This window comes from Rhipicephalus microplus, unplaced genomic scaffold (assembly GCF_043290135.1).
Source record: "Rhipicephalus microplus isolate Deutch F79 unplaced genomic scaffold, USDA_Rmic scaffold_136, whole genome shotgun sequence".
Classification (NCBI taxonomy): domain Eukaryota; kingdom Metazoa; phylum Arthropoda; class Arachnida; order Ixodida; family Ixodidae; genus Rhipicephalus; species Rhipicephalus microplus.
The window spans coordinates 163942-176218 of NW_027464708.1; the positions used below are offsets into that span (position 1 = coordinate 163942).

At 47.1% G+C, this 12277-nt stretch overlaps 1 long non-coding RNA gene across 1 annotated transcript in view; it reads right to left on the reverse strand.

The window, feature by feature from the left end:
• Positions 1-6633, reverse strand: part of LOC119167335 (uncharacterized) — a 62740-nt gene extending 56107 nt beyond the window's left edge. The window contains exon 1 of the long non-coding RNA XR_012889954.1: positions 6479-6633. This is a non-coding gene — a long non-coding RNA (uncharacterized LOC119167335). The remainder of the gene's footprint in view (positions 1-6478) is intronic.
• Between the last annotated feature and the right edge of the window lie 5644 nt (positions 6634-12277).

Sequence of the window (12277 nt, forward strand, 5' to 3'; positions counted from 1 at the left end):
TCCTTTGTAGTTCCTAGTACCTGGAATGTGTCACCCTCTGTGCTATCCTCTGTACTACCAGGAATCGGCTTGGGAGCAATGGCATTCTCTATTTGCTCGGTCAACGAGGCGTAATTGACCCCTTCCAATTCGGGAGGAGGTTCAACGTCGCCTTTAGGAATGGTTGCCTCCGCGACTACGGCTTCTGCAGCCTGTTCTCGCACAAGTCGATTTGTTTCCGTGGTGTCCAACTCGCAACCAGGCCCGTTGTCGATTTGAGGCTTGTTTGCCTCAGTGAATGTTGCTCTCGCAGCCAGCGCACGTGCCTTTGATCTAGTCAGTGCCTGCACTATGCCTTCTCCCAACGTTAGACCTTTCTCCTTCAGCATTTGATCTGACTTATTTGAAAATAAGTAAGGATACTGAGGGGGTAGATATGGCGATACCGCGGCTTCTGTTTCCAATGTTCCAAATGCGCCTTTAAGGACAACTTTAGCTACGGGAAGGCACTGACTGTTTGCTTCTACGGCTTGTCTAATCCAGGCACAGTCTCCTGAATACTGTCCGGACTGAACAAAAGACGGATGAACTACGTCCATAGTGGCTGCGGAGTCTCTAAGAACCCGACACTACTTGCCGTTCATGGAAGGTCGTACATATAGGGCTCTAACAACTTCATGTTCTCGTCGGCTTCATTTATAGATAAAAAGGCCACCTTTTCTTTCGGGCAGTCTTTCGCGAAGTGCCCTGTTTCATGGCAATTGAAACAAGCAGCCGGTTTTCTCGCCTCAAATTTCCTTTTGCTTGCCTCTGCCGACGCCCCATGGTTAGATGAATTGTTTTCCTCACCCTTTTGTGCGAGACTTGTCGGTTGTTTTCTAAACGGCGCCTTATTCGGCCGTAGGAATTTTTCCCTTTTATGCTCGCTGTTTGCCCCGAGGGCGCGGCGCGTAACAAATTCTTCAGCGAGCTCTGCGGCTTTCGTTACGGTGTTCACGTCCGGTCTATTCTGCACCCAGAACCTCACCTTTTCTGGTAACCTTTGATAGAATTGTTCCAGACCGATACACTCGAGCACCTTGTCATGATTCCCATACGCCTTTGCCTCTTTGAGCCACTCCCCCATGTTGGCCATTAACTTGTAAGCAAACTCCGGGTATGAATCATTGTTCTCTTTTACGGCGTTGCGAAATTTTTGTCTGAAACCTTCCGCTGACAACCTGTATTTCTTGAGAAGGCTCGACTTTACCTCACTGTACTCGTCAGCCTCCTCTTTCGTGAGGCGCGCGATTACTACTGAGGCCTCCCCCGGAAGTAGGGACAACAAGCGTTGAGGCCACGTATCCTGGCTGAAACCTTGCCTTTCACAAGTTTTCTCAAAGTTGACGAGAAACAGCCCAATGTCCTCCCCTAGCTTGTACGATCTCATTAGGTCCGTCATTTTGAACCTGACCCGCTCTGCGGTACCGGATGCCTCGCTGCCTCCTGTTCTACTATTATGGCTAATCTCTAGCTCGAGGCGCTTCATTTCAAGCTCGTGCTTTCGCATCTTATTTGCCTCGGCTTCTGCCGCTTTCCTTTCGGCCTCCGCCGCCTTTGCTTCGGCCTCGGCCGCGGCCGCCTTTCTTTCGGCCTCTGCCGCTTGCCTCTCCTGAATCTCCTCGACACATTCTGACAGCTCGTCATCCTCCGCCCCCAATGCGAGAATCGCCTCTATCAGCTCTGGCTTTCTTTGAGAGTCCGACACCTCCAGATTCAACTCCCTTGCAAGTAGCAACAACATGGACTTTCGCAGGGATTTCAGATTCATGGCTGCCTCCAGTACCGCTGTCTCTGTTCCACAAAGATTCCGGTCCTGCAACTAATTAACCTTGACGGCAACGACAGCGCTAGATACCTGCCTTGCCTCAAGTTTTCCGTTAACTTAGTCTACAAATAAAGCTTCAAAAAGCTCTTACACGGAATCCTGCCCTGTCACTGTTAACCTTGACGCCACTGACAGAAAGAGCTTAACCAAGCTATCACACAATTTCTGCCTGACGCAAGTTACCTGTTAACCCAATGACCAAGACAGCCCCTCTCTACCAGCTTTTACTTAACACATAGAGTAAATGCCTGGTAAAATTTAACAGAGAAAGCCGGCACTCACCCAGTTCGCAGTCATGTCTCCGGCGTCGTGCCTCTCAGAAGTGCCGTTCGATTCCCTTTGGAAGTCGATGAGCTCGTGTCATCCTTCTCCTGTCGTCCCGTTGTTGAACTTCGTGCTCACTCCGTCCAGTGGTCGCTTTCGGGGTTATCGGCATCCCGCCGCTGCCATCCAGTTGTTGACACTCCGGGTCCTGCCGGTCTCGTTTTCGGTAGCTGGCCCCGTCGCAGGATCCATCGTCCAACAATTCAGCGAGAAGAAGCACCCGAACGAACAACGGAGATTTATTTACATGTGGAGAAGTGGTCAACTGACACAAAGAGAGAAGAGTGCGTGTGATACAAAACGTCTTCGGCATTTTATAGCGCCGCGCCGTTGACACTGGGCGCCCCGTCCGCATCGTCAGCCAATACGGTGTCTCCGGCCCCTCGGCCACGAGAGAGGGGGAAACACACCTCACAACACATGGAGTGGCACATCCCAACACGAGGTCCATATATGGTCACGGCGCCCTAAAATGTTACCAAACATGGTCACGAACGCACAGCAGACCCCGGAGCTCTCCCGGCGAGGAGGAACCCGAATGGGGAGGTGGGGGTGGACGACACCGTCAGGTCAAGAACCGGTTCTCCCCCAACCTCTTCCTGCTTGGCTCCCCAGGGCCGGTCGTAACAGCTGGCGTCGGAGATCGCGAGGGCACGACCGTCCAGCTTGAAATCCTCCGAGCGAATTCGGTCACCCGTTCGAAGTTGTTACTCATAATCACGCGCTCTGCTGGTTGGCCAACCTCAAAGACCCTTTCGGTCGTCTCGCCAGGTGGAACTTACGCCGTAAGGAGTTCTGTTTGACAGTAGTGTACAAGTCTGTCCGGAAGCATACCGACACGAACTGCCTTTCCCGAGTGTCGAAGTCTGGCCGGAGGCATACTGACACAAACAGCTTTTCCCGAGCTCCTCTTACGACAGCGCCAGGTGATCACAATTTCGGCGGCCGTTTCTCTGTGCTGGCTGAACAGCAGAAGAACGATCCTGAGCGTCGACAATTTATTGAGTATCTTGAAGGTCGCAGTCCACATTTACCACCAATATTCGCATGCTCACAATTATCGTTCTGCGGTCGCAGCAATATGCTCTATAGAAGAAACTTCGACCCTTTTGCGACTGAACATCTGCTTGTCGTTTCGCCAGCGTTACGATCCGATGTCTTCTACGCCTGTCACGATGAGCTTCTCTGTGGTTACTTGGAATTCACACATACTATGTCATGGATTCGCTAACACTTCTACTGGCCTGACCTGAAGCATTACGTGAAAACGTGTCATGAGTGCCAGCGCCGTAAATCACGTGCTTGTCTGGACGTTGATGTGGCACGACACCAACGCCCAGCCGGCTTTTATTGCGATAGCAACTATGTGGACACTCTCGGGTGGGTTTCGCTGCTGGCGTTGGCGTCGACGTCGTCGTCGACGTGGGCGCGTCGCCGTAACTCACTGTATATGTATACTGTTACGGTGAGATATGTTTATTGTACCGGCGGGTTGATCGATGGTCGCAGAAGAAAGCCTGACACAAAACGCAGTCACGCCTTTTTCTCTTTTAAACTTGTACGAAGGTCTCGCATAATTTCCCCCATTGCAGATGGTACCCACTGGGTGAGTTAGTCAGTGTCGGTCGAGTTATGGCTTTGAACTCGCGACATATACGACGTCAGCTTTCCTGGAATGACGGCCAGAAGATGCCAAGCGTGGTATCGCGTACCTATTGTCACTAAGACACGACAAAACGACGAAGGAACCTGGATAGTGGGACAGAAACTTCTGATATAAGCCACGCTTGCGGTATGGAGTTCGCAGCCACACCGTATCTCCTTCGCTGTATGATGCATGTCGATGCGCTTATAGTAGCGAGCCTTTGATTGGTCTTGGGCAGCGAAGTCCGGAGACGCACGATGCGCCGTGCCTCGTCTGCGCGATAGTGTCTCTGCAAGGGATGGCTTTTATTGCTCTGAAAACGGGAAAATTGTGTCGAGGGTAGTTCGTGGCTCACGGATGTAGAGAAGGTAAAACGAGCTAAAGCTGGTGGTCTCTTGTAGCGCAGTGTTGCAGGCGTAGGTCATAAACGGTTTTAAATGCGAGGTAATTTTAGTGATTTTCGGTGACTTTGAGCGTATCTGTATATCTAACTAGCCGTCAACGACTTTTAGCCCTCCTGGCCATTTCAATAAGGTATGAATAACAAACTTGGTATGGCATAACCTGACAGTAATAAGAACATGTTTGACTAGTCATAACATGAAAATAATGACATGTATGTGATGAATGTCATGATTTACATTTCATGGTCCGCCAGCACTTGTGCTGGTTTTGTTCACATGGAATGTTGCAAAACTAGTATGGTATGGCATGATTGCATGGCGAACACAAGCGACAGACTCTAACATGAAAATCAAGATATGCGTGTCATGTAACATCATGACTACATGCCCCGCTCATGATACGCTCGCGGCCGTTTCGCTAACGTCACATATACCAAATTTGGTATTACACTACGCGAATGGATGACGAAGGTATGTGACAAATGCAAACATGATAATCACGACATGCGTGTCATGTAACAACAAGACTACATGCCACACTGGTGATGCGCTCGCGCCCGTTTCGCTAGCTTCACATATGCCAAATTCGGTGTTACGTGACGCCAATAGAAGACGAAGGTGTCTGACTGGTGCAAACATGATAATCATAAGATGCGTGTCATGTGAGAACATGACTATATGCCACAGTCAAGGTGCCAATACAATTCATCGTGGCGCGATGCACGTGCTTGCCGGCGTTTATTTCGTCGCGTCACGCCAGCGTTGCCACGCCAGGAGCCGGTCCTGCCATACACTCGCAGGCGCGCGCCGCGCCGGGTTTATGCGCGTTTCAGCGCGTGTGACGTACCTACGTCGCGAAAAGAGGGAGACGCAGTGTTGTCTGGGTAACGCATTGGCGCGAAAGGCACCATGTCGGATTTCGCGCCAGTTGCCATCCAACCGCGCCGAGGGACGCTGGTCGCACCTGGCGTCAGACTACAGAGTGCTCGGTTTTTGCCAACGCACCGTCGCTGCGCCCAGCGTACGTGCGCGTCAACGCTACATTGGAGTACATTGGGCTCTTCAAGATGCGCTCGCGCCGTTTTGCTAGCTCCACATATGCCAAGTTTAGTATTAGGTGACGTCAATGGATGACGAAATATATGACTGGTGCAAACAAGATAATCTTGCAACACATGTCATGTAAGAACATGACAACATATACCACGCTCATAGCGTGCCCGCGGCCGTTTCGAGAGCTCCACAAGTACTAAATTTGGTATTACGTGACTCGAATCGATGACGAAGGTAAACGACACATCCAAGCCTGATAATCATGATACTGAAGTCATGTACGGCATCAATTACCTCCACCTCGTAACGTTGTGTTGATTTTAAAGTGAGATATCAGCGTTTCTTATTCGTGCTTTGCATATCGTCGGTTCCCACTGTACGTGGGATCTGCCAATTTTTTAGGATTGGAATCAACAAACATAGCGAGTATGTTAATGAGCATTCTGTTGATTCACTTAGTCAGACAGTTGGTCTGCAAATAATCTTCTTTTTTCCACTTGGGCGAAGATCTTACATTCATAAGTTTCTCTTTCTATGAAAACGTGAGAAAAAACTTAAAAGTGACTCTGGTGCGTGCACATATGCACACACAGACGTAGAAAATAAAGTGATATCATCACGTGGCTACGATGTCTCGCATTCAATTTCACCGCACTCACGGTGTATCCAATCATAGCCACGTTGTCACTATGATGCGAGCGCCCAGAGAAAAAAGAGAAAAAATGAGAACACGATACAGACAGATAGATTTTTTTTCGCGTACCCTCTGTCCTTCAAGAATGTACAAAGCTTAGCACCTACAAACTGAACCCTCATTCCTGATGAAGGCCACACTCTGGCTAAAACATCGAAATAAACCCGCGTTGTGACTGCCCACGGAGGATCTACTTGACTACTTGCAACGCTACGGCCACTGCAACACCATGCCTGGCTATATATATATATATATATATATATATATATATATATATATATATATATATATATATATATATATATATATATATATATATATATATATATATATATATATATATATATATATATATATATATATATATATATATATATATATATATTTATATATATATATATATATATATATATATATATACAAGGTAGAATGTAATGTATCGTTGTTGTCTTTGTACGCTTGTGGCCACTGTGGCACTTCAATTGCGTGCGTATGTAAAGGAAAATAATCACCTGTTTGATATTGACGCTGCCAGTGACCTTCGTCCAACCAAAACAGACCTCAACAGCTGATTGTGAAACTGCCAACACAATAGCTGCCAACATTAAACGAAGCATGTCAAGGCGCACTGCTAGCCGAATGTACCATTGAGCTTGTCAATTTCAAACGATAGCAGCCCCATTTATAGAGCGACAGAGTCCAAATCGAAATTTAAAGAACGGCGTACAATAAGATGCCACCTCCAATACAGCCTTCTTTTTGAACTACACATATGTGGGTCAGCAACCTGCTTCTTTAAAGACACGGCTTGGACTTTCGACTAATTCATGACCATAATGTGTGCTTTTTAACTCTCTTCACAGTAACATTTCTTACTGAAATCAAGCAGAAAGCTTTAGGAAGAAGACAGAATCGACAAGGAGTGAATGTTATTTGGAGAATCTGATGAGACCATCATGTGCGTCACAGAATCAGTAACTTCATAGCACAAGAACATAAGCGCTGTAACACTATGTCTAGGTTAGCGTGCACTGATTTAATGGGCAGCGTCAAATCTTACAATATTATTTTTACGTCCATGTGAATGTCTTTTATGACATAATTTACGATGACACAGAACTCCTAAATTTAGTGGATGTTAGAATGTCACATTATTCCAATGCACTGCAAAAAAGAAAAAAATGCTCTGCTCTAGTGTTGGTTTTCGGTTTTAATGTTAATTGGTGCGATTTGGAACCAAACAAGAGCGTTCCGTAACGGTCTGCTTTTGCGCCAACAAAATTTGGAAGGAGGCCGAGTTGAAATAGACAGAATCACCTGCTTCTCTGTTATGGTACAGACCAAGGGGGACACATAACCATGAAGCAATGAAAAATCCTTGGAACATGTTGTCTTAGTAGTCCCACTTGTATGCTCTAGTTTGCGCATTCGTCCTCTCCGCCTCTTGCGTTTTGTTGCGGGAGATTGTACGAAGCTTACACAAGCCCCCGCTAACGTGTGACGTTGCTTCCTTGAAGACTAGACTGCTTGTCGAAACGTTGACTTTAGCAGTCCCCCGTTTTCGAAGAATTATTTATCTAGTTCTAGGTGAAAGAGAAGGTTAGTGAAATTTAATAAGTTTCCATTTACCCAACTTCGCAATTTAAAACTGTTGCCGCCGCAGCGCCTAAGTGGTTATGGTGCAGGACTGCTGACCGAAACAACACAGGTTTCATTAGGGTCTTGATGGTCGCGTTTCTATGAAGACTAAATGCGACAAACCTGTTTGTGCACTGTGCGATGCTAGCGTGAATGTAATGAACCCTAGGTGCTCAATCATGTTTGGTGTCTACGGTGTCTACTACGCTGTGCGTTATAACTGGAATGACCTTCGAACACAAAAATCTATAAGTCAACCAACCAGAAGAACGAGAGTAAATGAACAAAGGGAAGGAAGTACCAAACGCACCAGCGTGACCTCCAAAGCCGCACGTCAGCAAGTGTATTTTGGGAAATGTGAGACACCTGTTTGAATAAAATGAACTTCCGCACCAAGAACGACGTTCATCAGTGTGGTTAGTACAAAAATAGCCTTTTGGCAAAAATGTAGTGTCTCTGTCGCCATTTAATCAAGGCTGCAGACTGTGCTCTCTGCTTTGAGTGGTGCATATATCTGTAGACCTCGGTCAGTGTCCATAGAAACGCGCTTCTCGCTCTATCTCTCTTGTCGATCAAACTACCTCTGCCTGAGGAAATGTCGAATTGTCTCAGAATGAAACTCATCACATTAAACTGAACATTCGGAATAATGCGTGCTTTCACTATGAGCAGAGTAACCTTTACGGTGGAGTGTATGCTTATGTTACACTCAGAAATATCGTATTTTTTGTGTTCCTGGTATAACAAAAAAAGCTGCATGTCTCGTTTTTGTTAGTATTATCAGGGCTCTTCTAGAGTTCTGCAACTTCTAAGGGAGAGACAAATTTCTGTATACCTTTAAGATGTACGTGTGCTCATTTGGCTCTTCGTCTCAATTATGAATTGATTGATGCCAAGTCATGGCTTACTTTTGTTTGCCACAGACAAAAATAACAAAAAATAGTCTTCAAATTGTTCTGTTTTGGAATGTGATTTATGACAGCAATCAAGTCTTCCTTCACAAGAGCAATTACGTAATCGCTATGTGGATATCAATTACATTGTCAGAACTTTCTCAGCAAATTCGTACTGTTATTATCAACGTAAGCCTCGCACGTCCTACAGTATCTTTCAAGAGAACGCATAATTATATTAAAACGAACCACCAGAATTGTCGCTTGTGGTTGGTGCTGGTATATATATATATATATATATATATATATATATATATATATATATATATATATATATATATATATATATATATATATATGTATATATATATATATATATATATATTAATAAGAAGTATCACTACCAGGAAAAACAAGGGAAGCGCGGGTAGAGAATGAAGACGACGTTGCCTCCACTGCGATCCCTTTGAGTGGGTACGAGCCATGGCGGTGGAGATCGTCATCATTATATGGTGATCACGGACTCAGGGCCCATTAAAACCCCCATTAGGTTACCTTGCCTTGTGTAACAATTCGGTGGAAGGTGCTGGGTAGTACGAACCCAAAGACGGGAGCTTCACTACCAGGACTTAGTCGCAGCCGCCGCCTCGCCGGAGTTCCACCTTCGCCGATCGTAATGGCCCAAGAGCAGCCATCCAACGCTTCAAGGCCTACTCCGATGGGCTTCGTGCCGAAATACAGAGTGCCGCCAAACTTCGGCCGAACCTCAGGAGAAGACGTCCACGTGTGGCTCAATGACTACAAGCGGGTGAGCAGAAGCAATGGCTGGGACTCGAACGAACAGCTCAATCATGTCGTATTCTCGTTAACTGACACCGCCCTCATGTGGTACGAGAACCACGAGGACATGTTCACGACTTGGGAACGTTTTGTTGAAGAAGTGCAGAAGTGTTTCGGTGATTCGGATGCAAAGAAGAAACGCGCGGAGCAGACAGTCTCAGAGGGCACAGCTTCCAGGAGAAACATGTACGATATACATTGAAGAAAAATTGAAGCTGTGCAAAATAGTGAATGGGAGGATGTCAGAAGAAGACAAGGTTGGACACGTTCTCAAGGGTATAGCCGAAGACGTGTACAATTTCTCAATTGGGAAAGACTGCTTGAACTCCGTGTCCGACGTGATGAAGCACTGTCGCACCCTTGAATCCCTCAAAATGGGACGAATTTCTCCGAAATTCGGCCGCCTGTCCAACGTCCCCACTGTGGCTAGTGTTGAAACAGTGCCGCCTAACGACCTTGCTTTGACCATACGGCAGATCGTCACAGAAGAGCTGCTTCGATGTCAGCAGACCTATCATCGCCCCAGCGATTTTCAGGATGTGTACGTAAACGAACCAGAACGTGTGTGGACTCCTGTTTCTCTTCCACCATGGCAACCATCGATCAACGCAGCAGACGCTTATGAATATCAAGGCACACGGCAGGCTGGATTCTCCCGTCATCCAACTCCCAACTACGAACGAAGTTTTCGCCCGCCTGTTTACCCAACATCGCCTGCCTACAGTGCCCCTGAAGGGCGGCACCACTATCTCATGCCTTCCGAGAGGAGTCATTACTCTGAGCAGCCACGTGCCCCTCGACCAATTCCGGTATGCTACAACTGTGGCGTCCCGGGTCATATTGCACGTTTTCGTGACCACCGCCCATATCAGCGACAGTCTTGGCACGTGTATCACCAACATTTCGACCATCCGCACTCCACGTCACGGAAACCACGTGCACCTACCGGGTCCCGCTACCCCTCGCCGGCCTCTGATCGAAGTTTGACGCCACCACCACCTCCCCGTGCTCCACGATCACCGTCGCCACGGCGACGCGCGCGTACACCGCCGCAGGAAAGCTAGTCGGCGCGGCCAGTGGGGGGGAAGCCACAAGATCACAGGTGCTATCTACAGATATACCCCGTCAGCGTTTATGCTGAACAACAAAGTTCGTGTAGTTGTCGACGGAGTGGCTACTATGGTACTTGTGGATACAGGCGCGACAGTCTTGGTGATGAGTGTAAATTTTAAGAACCTGGTAGGACCAAAAGTGATATTTTGCCTGAACCGTGGGGTGACATTTCGTGGTTTATGTGGTGACGTGTTGTGTCCGGGGGGATATTGTACTGTGGACGCCTCGCTGTGTGGCAAGGTGTTTTGCACAGAGTTTGCGGTTATTCCGTGGTTTACACATGACGTTATCTTGGCTATTGACTTCTTGTGTGAGTGTGGGGCAACTCTAAACTGCAGAAGTGGGCATCTTTCTATACGCGGTACTTTCCCTACGGCGCTCTTGGAAAATTCCTGTCCGGAGGAATGCATCTTTTTCATCTGCGTGGATACAGTCATTCCTGCATTTTCTGCTGTGTGTGTTCCCATGACATGTTCCTGTAACAACTGTGGCACGTTTGACGCCAAGCTCGAACCGATTCCCTCGGCATGCCTGAAAAAGAACATTCTCATTCCCCATTGTATAGTGTCAGTCGTTGATGGACGGGCAGGTGTGTGGACAATGAACAGTTCCATGGAGCCTGCAATTCGGCCAGGTGGCATGAAACTTGCAGTATTTAGACCCGACTCATGCACGACGCTGGTTGCGCTTGTTGATGCTGCAAGCCAAAATGAACATCTAGGCTTAGAAGGTTCAGAAGATGTCCAATTGCTACAAATGGTCAGCAAGTCACTTGACCAAAGCGAACGTCATACACTGCTCGACGTTCTGTCTAAGCACACGAAAGTGTTTGATTTTTCTAAATACAGCCAAAGGCCCTTAATCCCAGCGTTCCGGATACGTCATCAGATCCACACCGCGTCGGCGCATCCCATTAGGCAGAAACCTTACCGAGTGGCACAATCGGAGCGCAAGATCATCAACGAGCAAGTCCAAGAGATGCTGGAAAAGGGAATAATACAGGAATCGGCAAGCCCGTGGGCTGCTCCCGTCATTCTAGTGAGGAAGAAGGATGGTACGTGGAGATTTTGCGTTGACTACCGCCGACTCAATTCTGTTACCAATAAAGACGTCTATACACTGCCGCGCACCGATGACTCTCTAGACTGCCTGTATTCCGCGTTCTACTTTTCATCGGTCGACCTGAGATCAGGTTACTGGCTGATTCTAATGCACGCAGCTGACAAAGAAAAGACGGCATTCGTTACGACCGACAGAATTTACGAGTTCAAAGTTATGCCATTCGGATTATGTAATGCTCCTGCGACATTCGAAAGATTTATGGGCTCCATATTGCGTGGTTTAAATTGGCATACATGCATGTGTTACCTTGATGATGTCGTAATTTTGGGCGTACGTTTGAGGAGCACAACACTCGCCTAGGGCTCGTGCTCAGCTGCATTGAAAAAGCTGGCCTTGTATTGAATTCAAAAAAGTGCCACTTTGACGAGCGACAGACATTGGTGTTAGGTGTTAGGACATCTCGTCGACAAAGATGTCATTAGACCCGACCCACAAAAGACAGCGGCCGTTGAATCGTTCGAGCGTCCTAAATCTGTCAAACAACTGCGTAGCTTCATCGGGCTCTTCTCGTATTTCGCCGGTTCGTACCCAAGATTGCGGATGTCGTTCACCACCTGACGAGCTTTCTACGCAAGAACAGCCCGTTTCAGTGGACAGTTCCATACACACACACACACACACACACGCATATATATATATATATATATATATATATATATATATATATATATATATATATATATATATATATATATATATATATAT